The 11,321-nt window shown below is 40.4% G+C and overlaps 1 long non-coding RNA gene across 1 annotated transcript in view; it reads left to right on the plus strand.

Annotated features, from left to right (window-relative positions):
• Positions 1 to 7,743, plus strand: part of LOC131821333 (uncharacterized) — a 70,522-nt gene extending 62,779 nt beyond the window's left edge. Inside the window, exon 2 of the long non-coding RNA XR_009349878.1 lies at positions 211 to 7,743. This is a non-coding gene — a long non-coding RNA (uncharacterized LOC131821333). The remainder of the gene's footprint in view (positions 1 to 210) is intronic.
• Positions 7,744 to 11,321: the final 3,578 nt, after the last annotated feature.

Consider the following 11,321-nt stretch of genomic DNA (forward strand, 5'->3'; position numbering starts at 1 on the left):
GAGATAAGAGCTGGGGCCTGAACCTGTCAGACCAGTGAATGAAGCCCAGTTCACATTAGAAGAGCAGGAAACGACCTGCTTCAGTACCTGCTTCTCTTCTGGTACCCAAGTTGTTACCCGAAAGCTAGCAGAAATTAATAATTAAATATAAAGCCTGTTAGAGTTACTTCCCTTTTATAATACTATGAACAAGAGCATACATTTACAGAGTAACATAAAATGAAAATTTTTAAATGATATTTTGTCAGACTCCAATAATAGACCAGTTGATTTTATATGGATGGAGGGGTTTCTTCTCATCTCATGACTTTTAAGAGTGTATGTTTCCATTATCTTTATATATGTATAAAGGTTTGTGCATGTCCCATTAGACCTACTGACCTTGATAGCTAAAACTAGTTAGAAGCAGCCACAATGTTTATAGTGCATACAGTAAATTCTCTTAAAACTCTAACCACAGCATGATCATTTGAGAATGGATTTAGCAGAGCAGAGAAGCGGGAGAAATGAGGCTTTTTCCCCTGGTGGATATAGAAGAAAAATAAAAGTTAAACTTAATTGATGAATTACTTTCTAGGCAAGAGCTGAACTAGAGATACCTATAGCTAGCAGCAGCAGTTATACACAAAGCAAATAGGTTTCTCTATGGATGCTTTTTAGCCAACTCTTAAAAATATTTAAAACATTTGTTAGACTTCTCATTTTATAGAAAATATCCCTTTAAATGAGTAGGAGAGTGTTAAATACTTCGTGCTAGACAGACTTAAAAATCAAGAACATCCTTTGCTGTATTGACTTTGTGTAGTTCATACATTCTTTTTTTTTTTAAAGATTTTATTTATTTATTTTACAGAGAGAAATCACAAGTAGATGGAGAGGCAGGCAGAGAGGGAGAGAGAGAGGGAAGCAGGCTCCCTGCTGAGCAGAGAGCCCGATGCGGGGCTCGATCCCAGGACCCTGAGATCATGACCTGAGCCGAAGGCAGCGGCTTAACCCACTGAGCCACCCAGGCGCCCCTCATACATTCTTTTTTAAAGATTTTATTTACTTATTTGACAGAGAGAGACCGCAAGTAGGCAGAGAGGCAGGCAGAGAGAGAGGGGGAAGCAGGCTCCCCACTGACCGAGAGCCCAATGCGGGGCTCAATTCCAGGACCCTGAGACCATGACCTGACCCGAAGGCAGAGGCTTAACCCACTGAGCCACCAGGCGCCCCCATACATTCTTAAATATCCATGAACATGTGTCCATACTCATTGCCTGAGGAACTAGGGAAGAATAAAGATTACTGGCTGCATACAATTCTGCCTGTGGTAGCCTTTTCCAGATTGCTCACCAGCAAGAAAACTTGCTTAATTACTTCTCTCTGATTTTATGGAGAATAAGAAATAAATCATTGAAAGATTACTTTAAAGTGAGAGGCATCTCTGTCCAAGAACTAGGAAATACAAACTGAGCAAAGGGAGGGGAATAAGAACATGAACACTTCAGCAGTGTTGTAAAGCTAGGAATCCAAGACCATATCCAAGGTCAATGGGGAGAGTGGGCAGAATTCTCAAGGTGGCCTCAAGATTTCCACCCTTGGTATACATGCTCTGTATAATTCCCTATTCCCTCCTGTTGGTGTGGGCAAGCCTTGTGAATATGAGGGGATTCTGTTCGTTCATTTAAGTTATAACCTTTTAATTTTGAGTTAATAAAAATGGAGATTATCCTGGGTGAGTTTGGCCTAATCAGGTGAATCCCTAAGTGGGAAAAGCAGCAGCAGATGTTCACCTGTTGGCCTTAAAAAAGCAAAAAGCTGTGTTACTCAAGGGGGCCATTTGGCAAGGACCTCAGGGTAGCCGCTGAGAGCTGAGAATGCTCCCAGGCTGAGAGCCAGCAAAAAATGGGGATTTCACTCTAGTTGGAAGGAACTAAATTCTACCAATAACCAGCAAGTTTGGAAGAGGACTTAAAGTCTTAGATGAGCTTCAGGCCTGGCTGATACCATGATTTTGGTCCTTTGAGACCCCGAGCAGAGGACCAAGTTAAGCTATATCTGGACTCTTGACCCATAGGACTCTGAGATGGTAATGGGTATTGTGTTAAGCTACTAATTACATGGTAATTTGTTACAGAGCAGTAGAAAATGGCTACAGACTCTGGTACTGGAAGTGGAGTGCTGCTGTATCAAGTACCTAAAATGTGGGAGTGGTTTTAGAATCAGGCGGTAGGTGAAGACTAGAAGAATTTTGAGGACCATGATAGGGAAAGCATAAATTGCCTTAAACAGGCTGTCAGTAGTAATATGGACTTTAAGGATGCTGTAGGCGAAGGCTCAAAAGTAAGGAACGTGCTGTTGGAAACTAGAAGAAAGGGAATCCTCTTAGTAGGTGGTAGCATTATGGTTAGAGGCCCGGAAGTTTGGGATTTGAGTCTTTGCTCTAAATTATTTGGGAGATGTTATCAAGCCAGGCTTGACATAGTATGTAACATCTGTGATTTATTCAGAATGTGGTACCATTATTTATCTCCATGACATCTTTTGGAGGCAGGGAAAGGGCACAGACTAATTTTGGCATTTACAGAAGGGAAAATTGCAGTCATTTTGAAGTTTTAGGCCACTGAATTTGTGGTAATTTGTTACAACAACAATAGGAAACCAATAAAGAAGGCATACTGAGCCCTGTTTAAAGGTAGAGACATTTACTACACTGTCATTATTTACTTTGAAACTATAGTTTAAACAAAGATCTTGTGCCAGATAATTGAGACATGAACTGTACCCAAAGCAAGCTTCAATGATTCTAAACCATTTTGAACTTATTCTAAGGAATTCCTGTAGCTGAATCTGTGTGTTAGGTGCCATTAATATAATTGGGAATTCTCTGAGTTTACTTAAAGGTTAACAGTACAGGGCTTAGTAATGAGTATGTGCTCATGTGAAGCTTACAGTAGTATTAATAAAACTCGACAGTAACTTCATCAATTATTTGGACTTTAGACAAAATATTTTTCTGGACAGGTGTATTTTATCATTGATGTTGTTTAAAATTGTCAGAGCATGGTGATAATTCAAATAGGCCAGATTTTTGTTGGTTTTATCACTGTTTTTAAATTTTCTACAGATTATACAGTTCTTTTTTTTAAATTTAATTTTATATTTTCAGTGCTAAGATTCATTGTTAATGTACCACACCCAGTGCTCCATGTAATACAGTTCTTTTTGCTTGCACACAATGTGGATGATTCTCACTATCCCACATTGGTACACAATTGCTTTCATACATATTCTTACTCAGATACATAGTCAATATCTTGGGGCACCTGGGTGGCTCAATTGATTAAGCGTCTGCCTTCAGCTTGGGTCATGATCCCAGGGTCCTGGTACTGAGTCCAGTCTCAGGCTCCCTGCTCAGCGGAGAGTCTGCTTCTCCCCCTCCTTTCCGCTTGTGCTCTCTCATGCCATCTCCATCTCTCTCAAATGAAATATTTTAAAAATTGTCAATATCTTAATTGATGATTCACAATTAAGGCATGCACGTATGTTATGTGAATGGCCATTTCCCCATGCCTACATGTTTTTAATCTAGAATTATAGAAGCTTTACAGATGGATATCAACATGATGGTGGTCTCTCAAATTGTACTACTTTCACATGATGACCATTTATATGACTGGCTAGCTTTAAATTTTCCCTACTCAGGATTTCTCTGATATCCGCAATATAAACTGCATTTTTGGGGCACCTGGTTGGCTCAGTTGATTAAGTGGCTAACTTGATTTCCATCAGGTCATGATCTCAGGGTCCTGGGATTGAGCCCCAAGTCAGGATCTGCATTCAGTGGGGAGTCTGGGGATTCTCTCTTTCTCTCTACCCTACCCCCACTTATACTCTCTCTAAAATAAATAAATATATCTTTAAAAAAATATATATATTTATTGCATTTTCTTTAAGTCAGTATGTTTTCATTTTATAAAAATTGAGATTGAATTGGGATGCCTAGCTGACTCAGTGAAGCATGCAACTCTTTTTTTAAAAAGATTTTATTTATTTGACAGAGATCATAAGTAGGCAGAGAGGCAGGCAGAGAGAGGGGGTGAAGCAGACTCCCCACTGATCAGGGAGCCCGATGTGGGGTTTGATCCAGGTACCCTGAGATCATGACCTGAGCCGAAGGCAGAGGCTTTAACCCCCTGAGCCACCCAGGTGCCCTAAGCATGCAACTCTTGACCTTACAGATTTGAGTTCAAGTCCCACATTTCTCATTGTGGTGGCCTCAGGCCCAGAGTAGTGTAGGTGTAATTTGGAAGCCGGATGAATGAGAAGGAAGTGAAAGGTGAAAGAAGAAGAATCAGTGAGAGACATTACCAAAATTTTTAATGAGAATGATAGAGAAAAAATGGTTATGACCTATATATATATAGATCTATATATACGCATATATATGTGTGTGTATATATATATATCTATACACACACATAGATCTATATATACACATATGTATATAGATTTATATATACACATACATATGTGTATATATCTATATCTACATATACATATGTATATGTATAACATACATATGTACACATACATATATACACATACATATGTGTATATATAGATCTATATACATATGTGTATATATAGATATCTATATGTGTATATGTGTGTATATATAGATCTATATATATCTATGTGCATATCTATATATGTGTGTGTATATATATAGATATATCTCTATATATATACCCACATTGGGTATAAAGCTTACTTTAAAAAAATTGATATTGAATCATAAAGTAATTTGCCCTCCATCACATAAGTGTGGTATTAGGATTCAGATCCATATCTTTTGGTTATGAATCTTATGGTTTTTCCAGAATCCCCCTCTAGATTCAGCTTCTTGCCAGAATAAGACAAGTAATTTGAGTAAGGAATCAAACCATTTAATAATCATAGGCAAGAGCATTCTAGTGTGGAGTGATGTACTGAGGTAGTTTAAGCTCCTCAAATATTTGTAATTTCTCTTTGTCTTTTTCCTTCTTATCTCTGCAAAAGATTCCTTCTTGCATATGCAACTCAGACTTGTTTAAAAAACATTACAGTGTAAACATTATAGTGTATCACTGAATGTTCAGTTTCAAAATTATATTTAAATTTAAATTAAATTTCATTTAATTTCTTCACCTTTCTTATGAACTGAGATTTGGCTGATACATTCCTGCAAGTGTTTTTTTTTTTTTTTAAGATTTTATTTATTTATTTGCTAGAGAGAGAAAGAGCGCACAAGAGGGGGAGCGGCAGGCAGAGGGAGAAGCAGGCTCCCTGTCAAGCAAGGCACCTGATATAGGACTTGATCCTGAAAGGGTCCGTAGATAAAAGGATGAGACCGATACAAAGCGAAGGTCAAGCAAAGCTTTATTTCGTGCCAAGCATCGAGAATCAAACTGACCAGCCAGGGCCGTATCTTGCACAGAGGAGACCTCTCCCAGTCTCACAGACTATCTTGTAAAGGCCATGTGGTTGAGCCTGGCCACACACAGGTGGCCAATGGAATTACATTCTACCCCATGATAGTCATCTAATTCAGCCTATGACCTTGGCTAGAATTTGTCTGGAGCCCAAAAGGCGGGGCTCACACTCCTTGGCGGGTAATACATGCGCTTTCCCTTGATTGGATGTTTCCACCTGGCCTGGCTCATCCTTGGCGGGTAGGGAGGTAATACGTGCCCTTTCACTGATTGGACGTTTCCACCTGGCCGGACACGTCCTTGTATGTGGGCTCCGTTATCAGGGGCTGGTCAGTCATATTTCACCAGTTCTGTTTCTAAGCGCTTTTCTCTTGGGGGCAAGGGGCAGGTTCAATCTAACTTTACTGCATAAACAACAAAATGGCTCGCTCTGGCTAAGTAGGCCCTTACATTCCCCCCTTTTCTTTGGAGATTAGTCAAATCTTTGACGATTCTATGCCCCCCTGTTGTAAGGGGTTATATTGAGTTTGTAAGATTATCATCTTTATTGCCCCAATTTTTTTATATAAATGACATCAGGGCGTTTATAGCGCAGGCGCCAAAGAGTAACATTAATAATAGTAAGAATAAGGGGCCTGCAATTGCTGTTATTAGGGAAGTCATCCATGGAGAACAGTTGAATAAACTTTCATACCATCCCTGGGAGTCCCTGCACTGTTGTTCACGCTCATCTAGTCTTATTTTGACAGCTGTCAAGCTGTCTTTAATGACCCCAGTGTGATTTACCCAAAAGTAGTATTCTTCCCCCAAGGCTACACAAAGTCCCCCTTTTTCCAAGAATAGTATGTTAAGCCCCCTTCAATTTTGCAGTACCATTTCAGCTAGAGAGCTCAGGGAATCAGTCAGCTTACCTATATTTTCATGCATGTGATGTAAATCAGCATCTACTTGGGATCCCAGAGCTTCAAAATCTACTTTTTCTTTTATTAAGGCTGTGGTTCCTATTGCTGTCGACCCCGCTATTCCTGCAGCCACTAATGCTGGAATTAGGATGGGGACCTCACGTTTTGTTCACCCTGTCCCTGCAGTAAGATGCTGGAATCCTTCGACCCCCTTATAATAACCTACTTGGGGAAGGATGTGAGTGTTATACAGAGCTCATTCCATGAAGAGTTTTGGAATAAAGCAAGATTAAGGCATGGTGTGAGCCCTGAATTACAAGCAAACCAGGCCCTGACAGGGGCCTTAAGGAAATTAGTGAAGACGGTAGGGACCATTATAACCTCACATAAGTTTTTGTATTGGGAAGATTGTTTCCCTTTCTGTGTCGCAAAGCAGAGTCCCGTACCTCTTATATCTCCCACAGTTAGTCTAGGTATTTTTTCCCATTCACAGGTGTCATGAGAGCTTTCATTTTTAATTTGGCCCTTTTGGGTCCCTATAGTAAGATTGGCCCCCATGCCAATATAGTATGGGAGCCGAGGAGCCAGCAGTCGCGGGTGACATTAGGACCTAAAGCATTAAAAAAATTAAACATTGTATCTACCAGTGGGAGTAAAACTTTTATAGCATTATTGCCATTGTCAACCTTTTCTCTTTTACCTTTTATGATAGTTTCCCTCGGGGTAGAAGTGGCGGGTAACTTGGTTGGTTTTAATGGCTTGGGAGGATTTAAAACTAGGTTCAGCCCTATAGGCCGAAGCGGTTCTCGAATTCTTATCTTCTGGATGGTGAATTGCCCTCCTCTATCTGCACCAGGTTCCCAATAGCTAACGCCCCAAGATCGGCTATATTCCTAGAGATGATCTTTGGGGTTGATGATTGTAATAGATATATTTGTACAATATTTTCCAAATCGGTGGGATGCAATTGAAGGGAAGATCCCTGTGGCTAAATTTTTAACAAATTCCTTTTGTTACACAGCTATCTGTTCTGATGGGTACTACTGTTATATGGGTGTCACGGTTTATTCCCCAATCAGAGGCTATTGTCTCACATCCCCATCATGCACAGTAATAGTCTGAAGCTCTTCCACATCCTGTATGAGTCCCTGTGTAAGGACACATGTAGTAAGAGGCATGCGTGACACAAGGAGTTACAGGGGCCAACTGACATATGGTTACATTAAATTGCATCATTAGCTGATGGGTCAGCCATTCATCGCTTTGTATAACCTTTTCAATTTTTGTTAATCCCACTTGTCTAATTTCACATCTACACTTTTTTGTCTGATGGGGTGACTCAGAAGTTTTTACATAGACCAGTAACAATAAACTTAATGAACTCATTGTTTTTTTTGTTTTGTTTTGTTTTGTTTTGTTTTTGAGTCTTAGCTTTAGTCCATGGTCAGCAGGATCCATCGGCAATGGCATCCATCTCTGGGGGGCATCCCTGTCTTCTGCTTCTTTGACATGACCTGTGTGAATCCAGGCCCCATGCCTTCTACTTTTATTGCTGTGGGGGTGGTCAGGATGACAGTAAATGGTCCCTTCCAACGAGGTTCCAAGTTTTCCACTTGGTGGCGGCACATTCAAACCAAGTCCCTGGGTTGGTAAGGATGTGGTTCCAGCTCCATCTCTGTTTCAGTGTTAGCAGTTCGAATGCCTGCGTGGGCTCTTTTTAAGACAGACTGTAATGCCTGCAGTGACTGGAGTACAGACTGATCAGTTATTTTTGCTAGGGCAACCTCTTGTAGCCGAGGGCAGAGCGGGGGTGGGGTGGGGTGGGCGTGGGGGTGTTTCCCAAACATTATTTCAAATGGGGTCACCTTGTTTAAATAGGGTGTACATCATGCCATGAGGAGGGCGAAAGGAAGGAGAGTCACCCATCCACCATCAGCCTCTAGAATTTGCTTTGTCAAGGTCTCTTTAAGAGTCCAGTTCATTCTCTCTACTTGCCCGCAACTCTGGGGCCAGTAGGCACAATGTAGTTTTCAATTAGTGCCTATGGCCTTGGCCAATGCTTGTGAGACTGAACTCACAAACGCAGGGCCATTGTTTGACCCGATCGTGAGAGGTAACCCAAACCTCTAGTAGCTTTTGGTTACCACTCCTGCCATCTCGTGTTTGGCAGAAAAGGCCTCTACCCAGCCTGAAAAGGTATCCATAAAAACTGACATATACTTGTGTCCATATTTTCCCAGTTTCATCTCTGTAGAATCCATTTCCCAAGAAATCTCTGGCTCCTTACCTCTTTCTCTTTTCCCTCTTCCCATTCTAGTTCTTCCCGCATTTACCACCTGACACTGCGCACATCTATCAACCATATCCTGAGCCATACGCCATAATTTAGAAACCTGAAACTGCTTGCCCATGAGCTCCTTGAGCTTGCATGTCCCCAAATGAGTGCCCTGATGTATTTGGCTTACTAATTTCTTCCTAGTCTTAGCCCAGTCCCCTTCATAGTCTAGTTTAACCCACTTTTGTAAATATTTTAAATCTTCCTCTAAAGTTTACCTTAGGTTGTCTAGCTTAGACAGACAAACATTTAAATACAACCAAATCTAGAATTTAACATCCATAAAGGCATGTTATTAAAACATAATTTTTCTCTCTAAAATAACCCTCATTTCCAGAGATAGCCAAATCAGGACTTATTTATTTGAAAAATAAGTCCAGTTTTAACAAACTTGGCCTAATTATTTACATAAGCTCAGCAAGAACAGTGAGTGTGATCATATAGACATTTTAGAATCTGCTTTGGTGGAACTTCTTATAAGGAATCTCTAGGTTGAACTTTTGAGTAGCCTCTCCGGGCCAGAAGCCAAGCCACGTACTTGCCATCAGGCATGCCTGCAAAACCTGTCGATTTGGGCGAATGCCTCTTCATGAGACTCTGCACCTACCAAGGAGTGACATTCTTTACTCACCTGGTGAGGCTGCTGGGAACTCTGTAAGCAAGGTATCAGGCCAACAGTCCCAAGGGGCTTTATGGCTCCAGGTTTCATAAAGTCAACCTTAGTTCCTTTTTCACTTTAAACTGTCTGGTCATATCTGAGTCTTTTCAAATATGACATTCCAGTCAAAGCCATGGTAAAATAACCAGCTTCCAATAGTGTCCTGCTACAAGGAGAACAGATTCTTATTGAACTTATGCAAATGACTGATTGCCATGGAAGAAAGAATACTTACTGAGCCCTTTTGGTTTCAGAGGGTTTAGATAGAGAGAAAAGTTGAATGCCTTGATTCGTTTGCAAATAAATATTTTTCCATTTTTGTAAGTCACAGATATCTTAAGGAAAAAGTTTTCTTGGTCTGGAAGAACAAACATTAGAGAACCAGCAATGTTTAAAATAACCGATACAACACTATAATCTTTTAGTTCGTTTAGTCCCATATTACTTTCCATGGTGCTAATTCTGGTTTAGTCCGCATGCAGCTTTTACTTCCAGAAATTCTTATCCGTTTCCATTCCAGGATTTTAATATATCAAAGACCTGTATTTGTCCTGAAAGTCTCCCATATGAAGTTCTTTTAAGGCAGAATTTATCTTACAAGAGAACTGAAACAATTACAAATGACAAAAGCTCAGAATAGATATGGCTAAACTACCAGGTGATGACCTTTGACCTTATCAAAACACTAAAACTTTAGGAAATGCACAGAATCTCTAGAATAGTTACAGCATTTACCCAAATGTAACCCAAGGTTTATTATTGGTTTAAATCTTGTCAACAATTGCTAAAACCTTAGAAAGTTTTTAAAACACATGCCTAAATATAATTAGGGATGTTAAACACCTGATAAAACAAAACATAGAAACTGGGTTTTCTGGGCAGGCAAAGAGAAAACCCTTTCTGTTTCAATTAACCGAAGAGAACTTTGCCCTTTCAAACAGAGAGAAAACCAGCTTTTCTATACCAGTGTCTTTTCCTTTTTTATTTTTAAGCGTGCAGTCTTAAGATGTGAGTTTTCTGGGTTTCCCTCCCATTGTGAATGACATCGCAAACAAAGGGAGGGGAATCTTTCAGATGCTGTCCTGCTCACGTCCCTCGCGGGAACTTAGGAGCGTCTTAGCTAAGGTCTGTCCCTATAAACCCCGGACCAGGCTACTCCGTGGAGTAGATGACCGTTATGCCATATGACGCCCCGCGAGACTCAGGGTGCAGCTCACTCAGACTCCGTATCTGAAGCGGTGGAGCCCTACAGACACACTCATACAGTCAGGCACTCTTCAGATTCAAACAGGTTGGACACCCTCCCCTTTTGGGGTATCCCTGGCTAATGGGAGGTGATCAGTCTCCCTTTTCCCTCTTTACAGATTAGAGTGAGTTTCTATGGTTACAGACAATGGAGGATGGTAACAGGGTGTTTTCCCAGTCCCTCAAGGTTGGGCTGCTTCCTTAATTTCTCAAGGCCAAATGGCCCTTACACTTGGAAGGATAATCTATGTGGAGGCAGGTCAAGAGAGTGCTAAATCACCTGGGAGGCTGTTCTTCTCTCTTATTTAAACAGGATGAGGCATCTGGTATTTTCTCCCCCCTTTTTCTTTCTCTTAGTCTGTCCTGACCATACCTAAAATTCCTTTTCTGAAGATTTCCCTTCATAAATCTCATAAATCTTCTACAACTTTCCTTTGCAATCAGGTTTTGTCCCAAGTCATTTCCTTCCAAACAACCATCTTATTTAGGACAAAATTACCTTCTCTTACCCTCAACAAAATGTACTCCCATTCCTTAAATCTTTATTACATATCATCTACTTTTCCATAGAGTTTCTTTCTTTATTTCCATCAGTCTTAGTTACATTTAGCAGAATTTTGTACTCTTAGAAACGCCTTAATCAGTTATTAACCAATTGTGAACTGTTACAACAGAATTCTTCAGATGGCAAATTTATGAATCAGTTAAGCGCAAAACATGTTTAC

The sequence above is a fragment of the Mustela lutreola genome, chromosome X, assembly GCF_030435805.1.
Source record: "Mustela lutreola isolate mMusLut2 chromosome X, mMusLut2.pri, whole genome shotgun sequence".
In the NCBI taxonomy this organism is placed as follows: domain Eukaryota; kingdom Metazoa; phylum Chordata; class Mammalia; order Carnivora; family Mustelidae; genus Mustela; species Mustela lutreola.